Raw genomic sequence first — 13873 nt, forward strand, 5'->3', positions numbered from 1 at the left:
GATGCCATACAGTGGCATCCTTTCACCATACAGTTCAATAGTAAAAAAAAAAAAAAAGTGTACTTTTTTTTACCGAACTCTGCAGGATACAAGAACATGGTGTGTTGCTTCTTTTTACCTCTTTTTTTCGAATGTATATGTCAAACGGAGGCATAAAACGTGATGGGAACACACCCTTAGGCCTCATGCACACGACCGTTGTGTGCATCCGTGGCCGTTGTGCCGTTTTCCGTTTTTTTTTCGCGGACCCATTGACTTTCAATGGGTCCGTGGAAAAAATCGGAAAATGCACCGTTTTGCGGCCGAGACAGTGATCCGTGTATCCTGTCCGTCAAAAAAATATGACCTGTCCTATTTTGACGGACAACGGTTCACGGACCCATTCAAGTAAATGGGTCCGTGAAAGAACACGGATGCACACAAGATTGGCATCCGTGTCCGTGATCCGTGGCCGTAGGTTAGTTTTTATACAGACGGATCCGAAGATCCGTCTGCATAAAAGCTTTTTCATAGCTTTCATAGCTTTTTCATGACCTGTCACTTACCAGTAGGAGGAGCTCCCGGCCGGACGCAGACATCGCAGCTCGCAGGCAAGTATAATGGTTCTACAAATTGCTAAGTAACCATGGAAACCGGGACTGCAGTAGCGTCCTGGTTGCCATGGTTACCGATCGGAGCCCCAGCGATTAAACTGGGACTCCGATCGGTACACTCTGCTGCCACCAATGATAGGGGGGAGATTTTAATTAGGAGGGGGAGGGAGGGGAGAAGGCCCACTGGCCACCAACGAGGTAACTACAGGGGAGGGAGGGGGGCCGGCCGCACTGGCCACCAACGAGTTAACTAGAGGGGAGGGAGGGGGGCCGGCCGCACTGGCCAGCAACGAGTTAACTACAGGGGAGGGAGGGGGGGGGACCGGCCACACTGGCCACCAATGTGTTAACTACAGGGGGGGGCTGCCCCCTGCTGCCTGGCAGCACCTGCCAGGCAGCAGGGGGCAGTCATGTACACAGTTATTTTAGTATATTCTAACCTGAAGCGTCCCCATCACCATGGGAACGCCTCTGTGTTAGAATATACTGTCGGATTTGAGTTTCACGATGTAACTCAAATCCGACAGTATATTCTAACATAGGGACGCTTCAAGTTAAAATATACCATCGGATTGGAGAAAACTCCGATCCGATGGTATATTAACTCCTGACTTTACATTGAAAGTCAATGGGGGACGGATCCGTTTGAAATTGCACCATATTGTGTCAACGTCAAACGGATCCGTCCCCATTGACTTGCATTGTAATTCAGGACGGATCAGTTTGGCTCCGCACGGCCAGGCGGACACCAAAACGACTTTTTTTTTCATGTCCGTGGATCCTCCAAAAATCAAGGAAGACCCACGGACGAAAAAAACGGTCACGGATCACGGAAAAACGGAACCCCGTTTTGCGGACCGCAAAAAAATACGGTCGTGTGAATGAGGCCTTAGACGGGGGCACTCCTGTCTTAATGGCTGTTAAAAATTGTCCCATTGATTTAAAAATAGGACACGTTGTTAACGTGGACTGTTGTGTGAATGTAGCCTAACAGTGTAAGGCCTCATGCACACGACCGTTGTGTGCACCCGTGGCCGTTGTGCCGTTTTCCGTTTTTTTTCGCGGACCCATAGACTTTCAATGGGTCCGTGGAAAAATCGGAAAATGCACCGTTTTGCAGCCGCATCCGTGATCCGTGTTTCCTGGCCGTGAAAAAAATATGACCTGTCCTATTTTTTTCACGGCCAACGGTTCACGGACCCATTCAAGTCAATGGGTCCGTGAAAGAACACGGATGCACACAAGATTGGCATCCGTGTCCGTGATCCGTGGCCGTAGGTTAGTTTTTATACAGACGGATCCGAAGATCCGTCTGCATAAAGCTTTTTCAAAGCTGAGTTTTCACTTCGTGAAAACTCAGAACCGACAGTATATTCTAACACAGAAGCGTTCCCATGGTGATGGGGACGCTTCTAGTTAGAATACACTACAAACTGTGTACAAGACTGCCCCCTGCTGCCTGGCAGCACCCGATCTCTTACAGGGGGCCGTGATCAGCACAATTAACCCCTTCAGGTGCGGCACCTGAAAGGGTTAATTGTACTATCATATCCCCCTGTAAGAGATCAGGGCTGCCAGGCAGCAGGGGGCAGCCCCCCCCCCCCCTCCCCAGTTTGAATATCATTGGTGGCCAGTGCGGCCCCCCCCCCCTCCCTCTATTGTAATAATTCGTTGGTGGCACAGTGTGCGCCCCCCCCCCCTTCCTCCCTCTATTGTAATAAATCGTTGGTGGCACAGTGTGCGCCCCCCATTGCCCCCCCCCCTCTATAGCATTAACAACGTTGGTGGCCAGTGGGCAGCCTCCCATCTCCCCCCCCCTCCCCCCCATCATCATTGGTGGCAGCGGAGTTCCGATCGGAGTCCCAGTTTAATCGCTGGGGCTCCGATCGGTAACCATGGCAACCAGGACGCTACTACAGTCCTCGTTGCCATGGTTACTTAGCAATAGTACAATAGTAGAAGATTAATACTTACCTGCTGCTGCGATGTTCGTGTCCGGCCGGGAGCTCCACCTACTGGTAAGTGACAGCCTCAGGTCTGTGCGGCGCATTGCTAAATGAACCGTCACTTACCAGTAGGAGGAGCTCCCGGCCGGACACGAACATGACAGCTCCCAGGTAAGTATGAATCTTGTACTATTGCTAGTAACCCGCTGCCACCAATGATCGGGGGGGGGGGGGGGGGGGCGCAAGATGGGAGGCCGCACACTGGCCACCAATGTTGTTAATGCTATAGAGGGAGGGGGGCCAATGATTGCCACCAACAATTTATTACAATAGAGGGAGGAAGGGGGGGGGGGGGGGGCGCACACTGTGCCACCAACGAATTATTACAATAGAGGGAGGAAGGGGGGGGGGGGGGGGGGGGGGGGGGGCACACTGTGCCACCAACGAATTATTACAATAGAGGGAGGAAGGGGGGGCGCACACTGTGCCACCAACGATTTATTACAATGGAGGAAGGGGGGGGGGCCGCACTGGCCACCAATGATATTCAAACTGGGGAGGGGGGGGGGGTCTGCCCCCTGCTGCCTGGCAGCCCTGATCTCTTACAGGGGGATATGATAGTACAATTAACCCCTTCAGGTGCAGCACCTGAGGGGTTAATTGTGCTGATCACGGCCCCCTGTAAGAGATCGGATGGCAGTCATGTACACAGTTTGTAGTATATTCTAACTAGAAGCGTCCCCATCACCATGGGAACGCCTCTGTGTTAGAATATACTGTCGGAAATGAGGTTTCACGATCTAACTCATATCCGACAGTATATTCTAACATAGAGGCATTCCCATGGTGATGGGGACGCTTCAAGTTAAAATATACCATCGGATTGGAGAAAACTCCGATCTGATGGTATAAAAGGGACTCCGGACTTTACATTGAAAGTCAATGGGGACGGATCCGTTTGAAATGGCACCATATTGTGTCAACGTCAAACGGATCCGTCCCCATTGACTTGCATTGTAATTCAGGACGGATCCGTTTGGCTCCGCACGGCCAGGCGGACACCAAAATGACTTTTTTTTCATGTCCGTGGATCCGCCAAAAATCAAGGAAGACCCACGGACGAAAAAACGGTCACGGATCACGGACCTACGGACCCTGTTTTTGCGGACCGTGAAAAAAAACGTTCGTGTGCATGAGGCCTAAGTATGAGAACATTTTCTATAGCAAATGCAATTGTAAATGCAACACATTAAAACAAATTTAAAACATAGATTTACATAATAAACTATAATGATCATTTTTATGTATAATCTAATTTTCAACAATGATCATCAATGAAAGCAGCATTTAGCGCTTTGTAAATTTACATCGGGAATGCAGAGTTGTGGCAGAATTTATTCCGCTGTGGATTTTGAGTTTTACTAAAATCAGCTTGCAGATTTTTTGAGAGATTTCCCTTTCTATTGTGCAGGATAGCATGACATACTGCATAATAGCTTATTCACAGGACTGTGTCCAATTTTCCCAAACAGATCCATGACGGATAGCATATGGATGGCTTCTGTATGCATTCTGTTTTTCTCACTCCCATACTTTAATGGACTATTCTGATCTGCAAAAATGAACCAGAATAGGACCTGGAATACATTTCTTGGACAAAGCACACAGATTTGTAAATAAATAAAGAAAGAAATAACAAAAGCAAAGAAGGGGCACACTCAAAAGGGAACACTTGAAAGAACAAAGATGCACAATTTATTCAACCTAAAAACATATACTCCCCTAAAAATAGATATACATAAAATGCAGGCTCTATACGGATATATGACCTCTATATAGATAGGAATGAGTCCCGTATATCAATGCGCCAGTCCCAGGGTGATTCCTATAGCATGTATGCCAGCTGTATACAGTTGAAATGAGGCCCGTGCTTTATCCTATTCCATTTTGTGGTTCATATACTGACATGCTGGTTGAATATTGATGTGTCCTCCCAGCGTTTACAGGATAGATACCTTCATGGGGCAGCATGAGTTTATTCACATACAGCACCCCTTTTGAAATCTGAGATAAAGGACCAAATCGCACGAGAAACGCAGGTTTATGCCTATGCGTTTGTGGTGCGTTTTTTGGCAGGTTACTGTGTGACCTTGCGCATTTCTCCAGATCCTATTTTAGTTGATGTATATGTGGTATACATAATTTTATATACAATTTTATATATGTTTGATTATTTTTTATATACGTTTTACTTATGGAGGCATGGAAATCTATGAGTTTTCTTGTATAAGATGATGGCAGTAGTATGGGTTGACTCTTTACTACGTTTTTAGGGAGTAGGATAGGAAGAAGGAATATGACCCTGGTCCATTCCGGATTTTAGTAAATGCATGATAATGTGAAGCATTATGGGAGTAGTTGTCCCATATATAAGAGTGAGGATACGCTCACTCAGTTGGCCACTGAGGAATAGGTACAGTACCTCGAAACGTGTCTGGTGTGAGGAGTGAGCGTTGCACTTACTAATCCCACAAGATAATATCTGCAATAAGAAAAGAAGATAAAGGAGAATCAGCTTTGTCCGGATCCTGAGCAAGCGGTCGCCTATTTGTGACGTCATCTCAGCTTTACCCGGTCTCCTAAGCAACCAGGTCACGTGGGACGCCACGCTGAGGTCTAGCACACCACGTAGGACGCCGCTGGTGTGCGGTCGCCTGGAATCAGCGCTGCAAAGAGGCAGTGAAGACGGGTAAGACCAAGCTCCTGGGGAGCACCCATTATGGTATTGTGAACTTACCAGGTGACTTTTGGAAGTGATGCTGTGTTACCAACTGTGAATATTGCCGCATATATTAATTGGACTTTAACTGGGAACGACCAGAAGTCATTGGCATTAAGCGCTACACAGCTTTCACCATCACACCTGTACATGTGTTGTATGTCCATTGACATATATCTGGCTGCAGTATACTGACACACGTGCCACATTTCCAGTGCTATATAGCCGGTATATATGGACCATCTTTTCTATTTATCAGCACGGGCCTCATTTCAACTGTATACAGCTGGCATACATGCTATAGGAATCACCCTGGGACTGGCGCATTGATATACGGGACTCATGCCTATCTATATAGAGGTCATATATCCGTATAGAGCCTGCATTTTATGTATATCTATTTTTAGGGGAGTATATGTTTTTAGGTTGAATAAATTGTGCATCTTTGTTCTTTCAAGTGTGCCCTTTTGAGTGTGCCCCTTCTTTGCTTTTGTTATTTACGTTTTCACTTTGGTCCTTAGGGTGGGCCTTGTAGGTGAGCACCTTTTCCATACGGTGAGAGGTTGAGCCGCTGAGTTTTCTATATAAATAAATAAATAGGATGTGTGAACAATCTTGTATTGACCTGTATGGGTCTGTGTGCTGTCCATTTTTAAAACTTGCAGCACATCAAAGTAAAAAACAGTCATGTGAATAAGCCCTAGGGCATGCTGGGGAATTCCACAGAGATCTCCAAAATCCAGGCAGATTTCCTCTACAATGTGTAAACGGGGTTTTGTAAAATCCTATCCATTTGTATTGTACTGTAATTTGCTGAAATCAATGCCTAAAACGGACACGGTGTGCTGTCCGCATTTTTTTGCAGACCCATTGAAATGAATGGGTCTGCATCCTAGCCGCAAAAGAAAACGGAACGGACACGGAAACAAACAACGTTTGTGTGCATGTAGCCTAATACTGACTGCAGCAAAAGCCAAAGCTCCCCCCCAGCTTTGTGTGCAACAGGAGTTAACTAATGTCATGAACAAGGCAATTAACATCCTTGTGACTGTATAGTGTTTTCCAGTATAACACTGTCATCAGATTATAATCTGTGGCCAGTGACTCTATGATAAGTGGGTGGCAGAAACTGCAAAAACATTGGGCTTAGTAATAGAGAGGATGCATACTATATGTAATACAGGTGAAACTCTAAAGATTTTAATATTGCGCAAAAGTCTATTTATTTCAGTAATGCAAATTAAAAGGAGTTGCATTAATGCAGCTTAAAATTAGAATTTTGTGAAAAGGTTCAATATTCTAGGCTCAAAGTGTCACACTCTAGTCAGCTAATTAAGTCAGCTAATCCATATCCCCGGAGCAAAGGGTACCTCAAAATTGTGACTTTGGGGTTTCATAAGTTGTAAGCCATAATCATCCAAATTATAACAAATAAAGGCTTGAAATATGTCGCTTTGCATGTAATGAGTCTATCTCATATATTAGTTTCACCTTTTAAAGAGGACCTTTCACTTGTAAAAACTATGTGAACTAAGTATGCTGACATATAGAGCGGCGCCCGGGGATCTCACTGCACTTACTATTATCCCCGGGCGCCGCTCCGTTATCCCGTTATGCCCTCCGGTACCTTTGCTCCTTAAGTTATAGTAGGCGGGTCTTCCCTTGTCCTGTGGGTGTCTCCTTCTCCTAGGCTGCAGCGCTGGCCAATCGCAACGCACAGCTCACAGCCTGGGAGAAAAAACCCTCCCAGGCTGTGAGCTGTGCGCTGCAATTGGCCAGCGCTGCAGCCTAGGAGAAGGAGACGCCCACAGGACAAGGGCAGACACCGCCTACTATAACTTAAGGAGCAAAGGTACCGGAGGGCATAACGGGAAAACGGAGCGGCGCCCGGGGATAATAGTAAGTGCAGTGAGATCCCCGGGCACCGCTCTATATGTCAGCATACTTAGTTCACAATGTTTTTACAAGTGAAAGGTCCTCTTTAAGTTGCATTACTGAAATGAAAAATTTGAATATCGTGCAAAGTTCATTTGAGTGTCACCTGTATGTGATATGTAGTAAAGGGAAATCAAAGCTGGTATGAATCCTTTATGAACTTTTAGCATTTTAGAAGCATTAAGGCTGGGTTCACACTTGAGCGCATTTTATATGCGCGTTTAACGTGCATTTTGATGCACGTTTTTTGCAATAGTAAACGCGCGTTTGACGCGCGTTTGTGTGATTGACTGCAGTGTCCTATGGCCACAAACGCGTGTCAAAAGGCCCCAAAGAAGCTCAAGAACTTGTTTGAGCGTAGGGCGTTTTTCAGCGTGTTCAAACGCGCTGTAAAACGCTCAAGTGAGAACCAGGGCCATAGGGAAGCATTGGTTTTCATGTGTTGAGCGTTTTACAGCGCGTTTGAACGCGCTGTAAAACGCTCAAGTGTGAACCCAGCCTAAAGGGGTTGTCTACCCCTGGGGGGCTTTTGGGCAGATCCTCCAGCATGGCCGGAATCTACAGAAGGAATCTTGGCTGCAGCGGCAAAGTGACCCACGGCAAACCAAATGTTGACATAGGGAGACCAGGGATCTGCTGTGCCGATTGGGGAGCAAAGGAGCCAGAACCCAGCGGTGGGAATTAGATATGATTCCCTCTGGAGGTCCAGCCTCACTGGGGGTCTACCCAAAAGGCCCTTGGGGTGAACAACCCCATCAAAGGGGTTATTTCATAAAGGGCACATGGACATCCCAGAAGGGGAGGGGGGAATCAGTGCCAGACCCTGTAGTGATATGCCTCTATGATAAAGAGAATAGAAAAGCCTAGTTGCCAATTTAGTTATTCATTTCTAGGAGGAATAACAGGGTAACAGCATAATGCAGAGTTATAACAAAGTATTTTTTTATTGGAGAATGTAAGGTCCTCTTTAAGCATTTCACATTAGCAATGATCAAGGAGAAAAACTTTCAACATGAGGCAACAATGTAGCAAAAAGTCTTAGACAATAAGAAATATGAAAGAAACCAGGATGTGCAACTTACTTCCTCCACTTCTATGTTCCAGTGGAGCTTATTACGACAGGAAGAAATAACAGTGGTTAGTTAGCATGCATTAAGCATGAGGTCCCAGAAGGGGAATAAAGAGGGAGCTAAAACTTAGCCTTTACTTCTACTTAATAAAATATAATAGGAGCACCAATTTAAGTAAATAATACTCACAAACATGAAAACTCCCCAGTGCAAGGAATTTTCGCAAAAATGAAATAAAACGGAACGTCCTTACCAATTCAGACGTACCCCAGGCACGACAGGCCAAACTAGATTAGGCGCTGCGTCCCTCCCCCTTGGGGCACGTCACGCGGGTCATGTGCTCCGGTCATCTGACCGGAGGCGGGGCTTTGGTTTGCTCTTTAAATTAGCACCTTTCACATGCGTCCGGCGTTCAGCTGATGGATATCTCTCAGCTGCTCCATAGGTGCCTCCCTTTACCCATCCAGGGATGCACCTTCGCATAAGGACTCACTGTGTCCCGCTTTTCTGTCCTTTTGGTCCACTGACCTAAGGTAGGTCCCATGTATGTTTAATGTCTGTATGTGTCTGTCTATAGGAGACAATGTGCACTGTCTGATACGACCATATCCTTTTGTTTCAGGATGCCTGTGTTTCTCTAACTGGATTATCTCCCCTGATGATACATTAGTTTAAACGTGACACGTTGGGAATATCCTGCAGGCCACAACAGGGCTACTGCCCGTAAATAGGGCCAGGTATCCGGACAGGTCGCCCCTTTCAGGGCGAGTTGCTCTGTATAGATAGGCAGGGTTGGAGTAGCTGCCCCTTCTCTAATTACCAGGGCCATTTAGAGATAGCCACCCCTGTCTTATCTGTGCATGTAGTTACCCAGTCAATCCATCGTGATATCCGACAGACCTCGCTGAATTCTAATCTAGTTTGGCCTGTCGTGCCTGTGGTACACGTCTGAACTGGTAAGAACGTTCCATTTTATTTAATTTTTGAGCCAATTCCTTTCACTGGGGAGTTTTCATGTTTGTGAATATTATTCACTTAAATTGGTGCTCCTATTATATTTTATTAAGTAGAAGTAAAAGTTTTAGCTCCCTCTTCATTCTCCTTCTGGGACCTCATGTTTATAGTTTTCACTCCAGGAGCATTATCTCTATAGTTTTATATTTCTTATTAGTTAGCATGCACACAAATGTTTTTGTATTTTTTCCATGTCCTTCCATTTCTTTTGCGGCCCGTATTTAAAGTGAAGTCCCCATAGTGCCCTTCTTAATCATATCCAAGGAAACTCTACTCACAGCAATTCCCTAAGGCCATTTTCAAACAATCAGTATTTGGTCATTATTTTTCATCAATATGTTTATGTCAAAACCAGGAGTGGAACCTACAGAGAAAATGTATAATGGAAAGATTTATACCCTCTCCATGTTTTGGATCCATTCCTGGCTTTGGCTTACAAATACCAATGCCAAATAGTGATGCAGACCTTCTCCTACCTCACAATGCAGAATCTCAGTGTAGTCTATGCAACACAGCTTCAGCCTGTCTTTCCTGCCTCCTGCTTATGATAAGTTACTTCCTGTCAGCTCTTCCAAGCAGGAGGCAGGGGAGAACAGTGTGAAGCAGCATGTCATGGAACACATTGGAGTCTCTACACACAGAACATGCAAATAGCATATATAGTATTATGCCATGAAGTTTTATAACTCTGCAGGTAATCATTGCTGGGACTCACCTACCATATCACTGAACTCCTGGTACCTTACAGTGATGAGCGGCAGGGGCAATATTTAAATTTGCAATATTTCGCAAATATTCGTCATATATTCGCGAATTTGAGAATTCGTGATCTCGTCATTATTTTTTTGATTGCGAAAAATCGGCAATCGGAAAATTGACGATAAAAATTTGTGATTAGAATATTCGCGATCAACACCTTAGACAAGGGAGAAAGGATAGCACTCTATACATGGAAGGCCATACATCGGAACTAGAAGGGTGAAGCTGGGTCCAAAGAGGAGTTGTCAGGGAGCTGCCAGGAGGGATTTGATAGATGATGCTTTAATTCTGTGGTTGATAGGAAGTCTATCACATAGGCTGAACTCCTATCTACAAACGAATGCAAGCTAAGGACCGGTTGTGATACTGTGGGTCACATAAGGTGGTCAAATGTCAAGCTTTAGGCGAGACAATCCAGCTTTTCGTATCCCAGTCCTCCATCTGACACAAGGTCTGGATGGACATCGGGGAGTCCTCCTTTTCTCTGGGTGTGCTCAGACAGCAACATTACGATGTCTGAGCATGCACTGCAGCCACAGGCTGACTGGGACTGGATCTCATGCTCAGTTCGTCACTAGAATCAGCCCATTCCGTGACTAGTGAGGTGTGACTAGTCACTGACTACAGACCAGGCCAACTATGTATCTGCTGCACTGGAAGAGTTGAAGGACTTGTGATGACTTCACCATTATGTGATCAGTGCATGAAGGGGTATAGCTGAACAGTAGAGAAGAGTAGAGGTGTAGAAGGACCTCTGATGGTGATATGAGGGGCAGAGCTTTTTATGGGGAAGAGTAAAAGTTATGGGTTCAGTGTTTCATTTCCATCTTCTGCTGAGCCTAGGATATGCTGATAGTTGTAGCTCTCCTCTGATATTCTACAATAACAGCCTGTATATGATGGTAGTTGTATTTCTCTTCTCTGATAGTCTACAATAACAGCTTGGATATGGTGGGAGTAGTAGTTCTTAAATATCCTAAAATAACAGGACCAGGAGCTAGGAAGCCGGACTGTCTGGTTGAAAGCCAAACATTCGCCTCAGTTACAACTAGGGTGGCCAGATGTTTGGGGTTCCAGTAACCAGAATGTATGAGGGTCCTGTAGCCAGTATTTTATGGAGGGTCTGTAATGTATGGGGGGCCTGTAACCATTTAAGTATGGGTTCCTGTAACCAGCAATGTATGGGGTCCTGTAGCCAGTAATGTACTGGGTTCCTGCATCCAGTACTGTATGGGGTCCTGTAAACATTAATGTATGGGGGTCCTGTAGCCAGTACTGTATAGGGTCCTGTAACCTGTTCTGTGTGGGGTCCTGTAGCCAGTAATGTATGGGGGCCCTGTAACTACTACTGAATGGAGTCCTGTAACCAATACTGTACAGTGTTCCTGTAACCAGCACTGTATGGGGGTATACATTATGGGGGATACAGCAGTATATTCAGTAATATACACCATTATCATCAATATATGGAGGGTATAGCAGTATATCCAGTAACATCCACCATTATCATCCATAAAGTACATGGGGGATGTAGCATTATATCCAGTAACATCCACCATTATCATCCATACAGTATTTGGGGGATGTAGCAGTATATCCAGTAATATACACCATTGCAGAAGGGTGTATAGGGATATCAAGAGGCACCTGTAGTCCACAGAGATGCACTGAACTGCATGGAAAGTGAAGTATTCTGCATACTAGTGGAATAGCTCAATAATGATACAAAAAAATAAAATAAATGTAGAAGCTCAAAAACAGGTACCAGGTATCACAGTTCTACGGATTCAAAATGTCTGATGCGCATTCAGTAGTGACTGTGCATTTTTCCATTTATTAAATATCCAATATAGATGTTTCAATAGCACACCAAATTTTTTTGTCTTGCTTTAATGTGGATTTTTTTTTCACAAAACTTGGTTCAAACCCACGAAATCCACAGCTTTGTGACAGTCAGAAATAGTAGCAACATTTGAAATAGGAAAGGAGAGGACTGTGGGTCGACTGAAGTGTAGTCACATAATGCGATGACTACAGTTCAGTAGATTCGGGATGAGATAGGAATTCACAGCATCTTAAATCATAATGATGCTGCAAGTTCACTTCAGAAGAGCAGTGTTCAGTCTTAAATCTCGTGCAGCCCGTGTTGACGTCATCACGTCGCCCGGCGCACAGGATTTCAAGCACAGGATTTCACGCGGGAATCTTCAATCTAGATGGCGGTGGCCGGCTCCTTGCGCTCAAATGGATGAGGTAAGTATGATTTGTTTTATTTTTTACCGCCATTCAGGGAAAATCGATTAGTTACTATGAAGCACGAGGAAAATTCAGCTTTGCAATGAATTGAATTTTCCATGAAATTCAGATCGAATTCCACTTCATCAGGTTCGATTTGCTCAACACTTAATGTGCACTACTTACATTTCTTTGTGGCGCCTCTGTTAACTTTCTCCCCTAGTCGTCCTATAACACCTCTGTAATATGACATGCAATGGACCATCTCACAAGCTTTCTGAATGCAAAACCATGCGGTATGAGCATAGATTTCTACAGGTGCCTATAGCTAGCCCCTATTTGATTTTTGTATTTGGACAAGGGGCCAGAATACAGCTGCGGACATGAGCACTAATGTAGAAATAGCTCCACAGAAGCAAATAAGGCACCTCCTTCTCCCTAACCCATGTCCTACAGAACTTAGTTTACCTTTAGGAAGAGCTGCTAATCCATTACTAGCATGGCTCGTATATTAGTATTGACTGTAAAATCTTAGAAAGTGCCCTGAAGTAAATAGTCCTATACGGTGTCTTTTACACCTAAAGAAGCTATTTGCAATCTCTGACACCTGCCAGGGCTGCAACGTCCCTCCATTTCAATGAACAGGATGAAGTAGACTACCCATTCACATTAGCACTATGCCCAGTCACCATCCGCACACATTCTCACACATGCTGTAGCAGAGCTTTGTGCAGAGCAGATGTGTTCTGATGCCACACAATGCTATACCCAAGGACTCCTCCCCTCTCATACACAGCTCCTGCAATGCAGTCCAGGTCTAATGTGTTACCCAGCAATTTGCCCCCTGAAGTAGTAGGTGGTGTGTACCTGTATGTGCCAGTCCCTGGGTGCCGCAGTCAGTAGCAGGGGGATGTGGTGCAGCAGCTGCTGGCTGCAACCTGTTCTGTGCTGCAGGGAGATAGATATCCGGATCCAGTGAGTGACACGCCCGCTAACACAATACAGGCTTCTTGGTGGGACCTCAGCCTCTGCTAGTGACTTTTGTATGGGGTAATCCCACAACTGCTTGTAAACTTTAACTAGTTCACACCCAGAGATCAGCCGCAGTTTATTTATCTTGAAACCTGCCTATAGATTGTATAGAATTTTATTTCTTCATCTCTGCAATTAATGCTCAGGAACTGTTGCTTCATTATTCACTTGAGGCATTTCCACATAGAGTTCAGTGGAAAACCAGACACATACTTGTGCTTTTTTTTATTGCAGAACTATCACAATGCTGTTTTTCGTGGCGGTTCCCCAAGCAGCAGTAGCAGCTACACAAATCTGGTAGTCTGCTACTATGTATCAGTCTGGAGTCCAGGTCATTTAGCTCACAGAACATTGGGGGTAATTTTGGGTTACTTTCACGCTAGTGTTATTCTTTTCCGGCATAGGGGCTCAATACCGGAACAGAACTGATCAGTTTTATCCTAATTCAGTCTGAATGGAGAGAAATCCGTTCAGGATGTTTTCAGTTCAGTCTTTTTGACTTTTCAGGAC

At 45.1% G+C, this 13873-nt stretch overlaps 1 protein-coding gene across 2 annotated transcripts in view; it reads right to left on the reverse strand.

Moving 5' to 3' along the window:
- The window catches only part of PLD1 (phospholipase D1), a 269399-nt gene extending 256116 nt beyond the window's left edge, over nt 1–13283 (reverse strand). For both annotated transcript variants that reach the window (XM_040428237.1, XM_040428239.1), the window contains exon 1: nt 13199–13283. The gene's annotated coding sequence lies outside the window, so the exon portion shown is untranslated. The remainder of the gene's footprint in view (nt 1–13198) is intronic.
- Between the last annotated feature and the right edge of the window lie 590 nt (nt 13284–13873).

The sequence above is a fragment of the Bufo bufo genome, chromosome 4 (genome assembly GCF_905171765.1).
Source record: "Bufo bufo chromosome 4, aBufBuf1.1, whole genome shotgun sequence".
Lineage (NCBI taxonomy): Eukaryota > Metazoa > Chordata > Amphibia > Anura > Bufonidae > Bufo > Bufo bufo.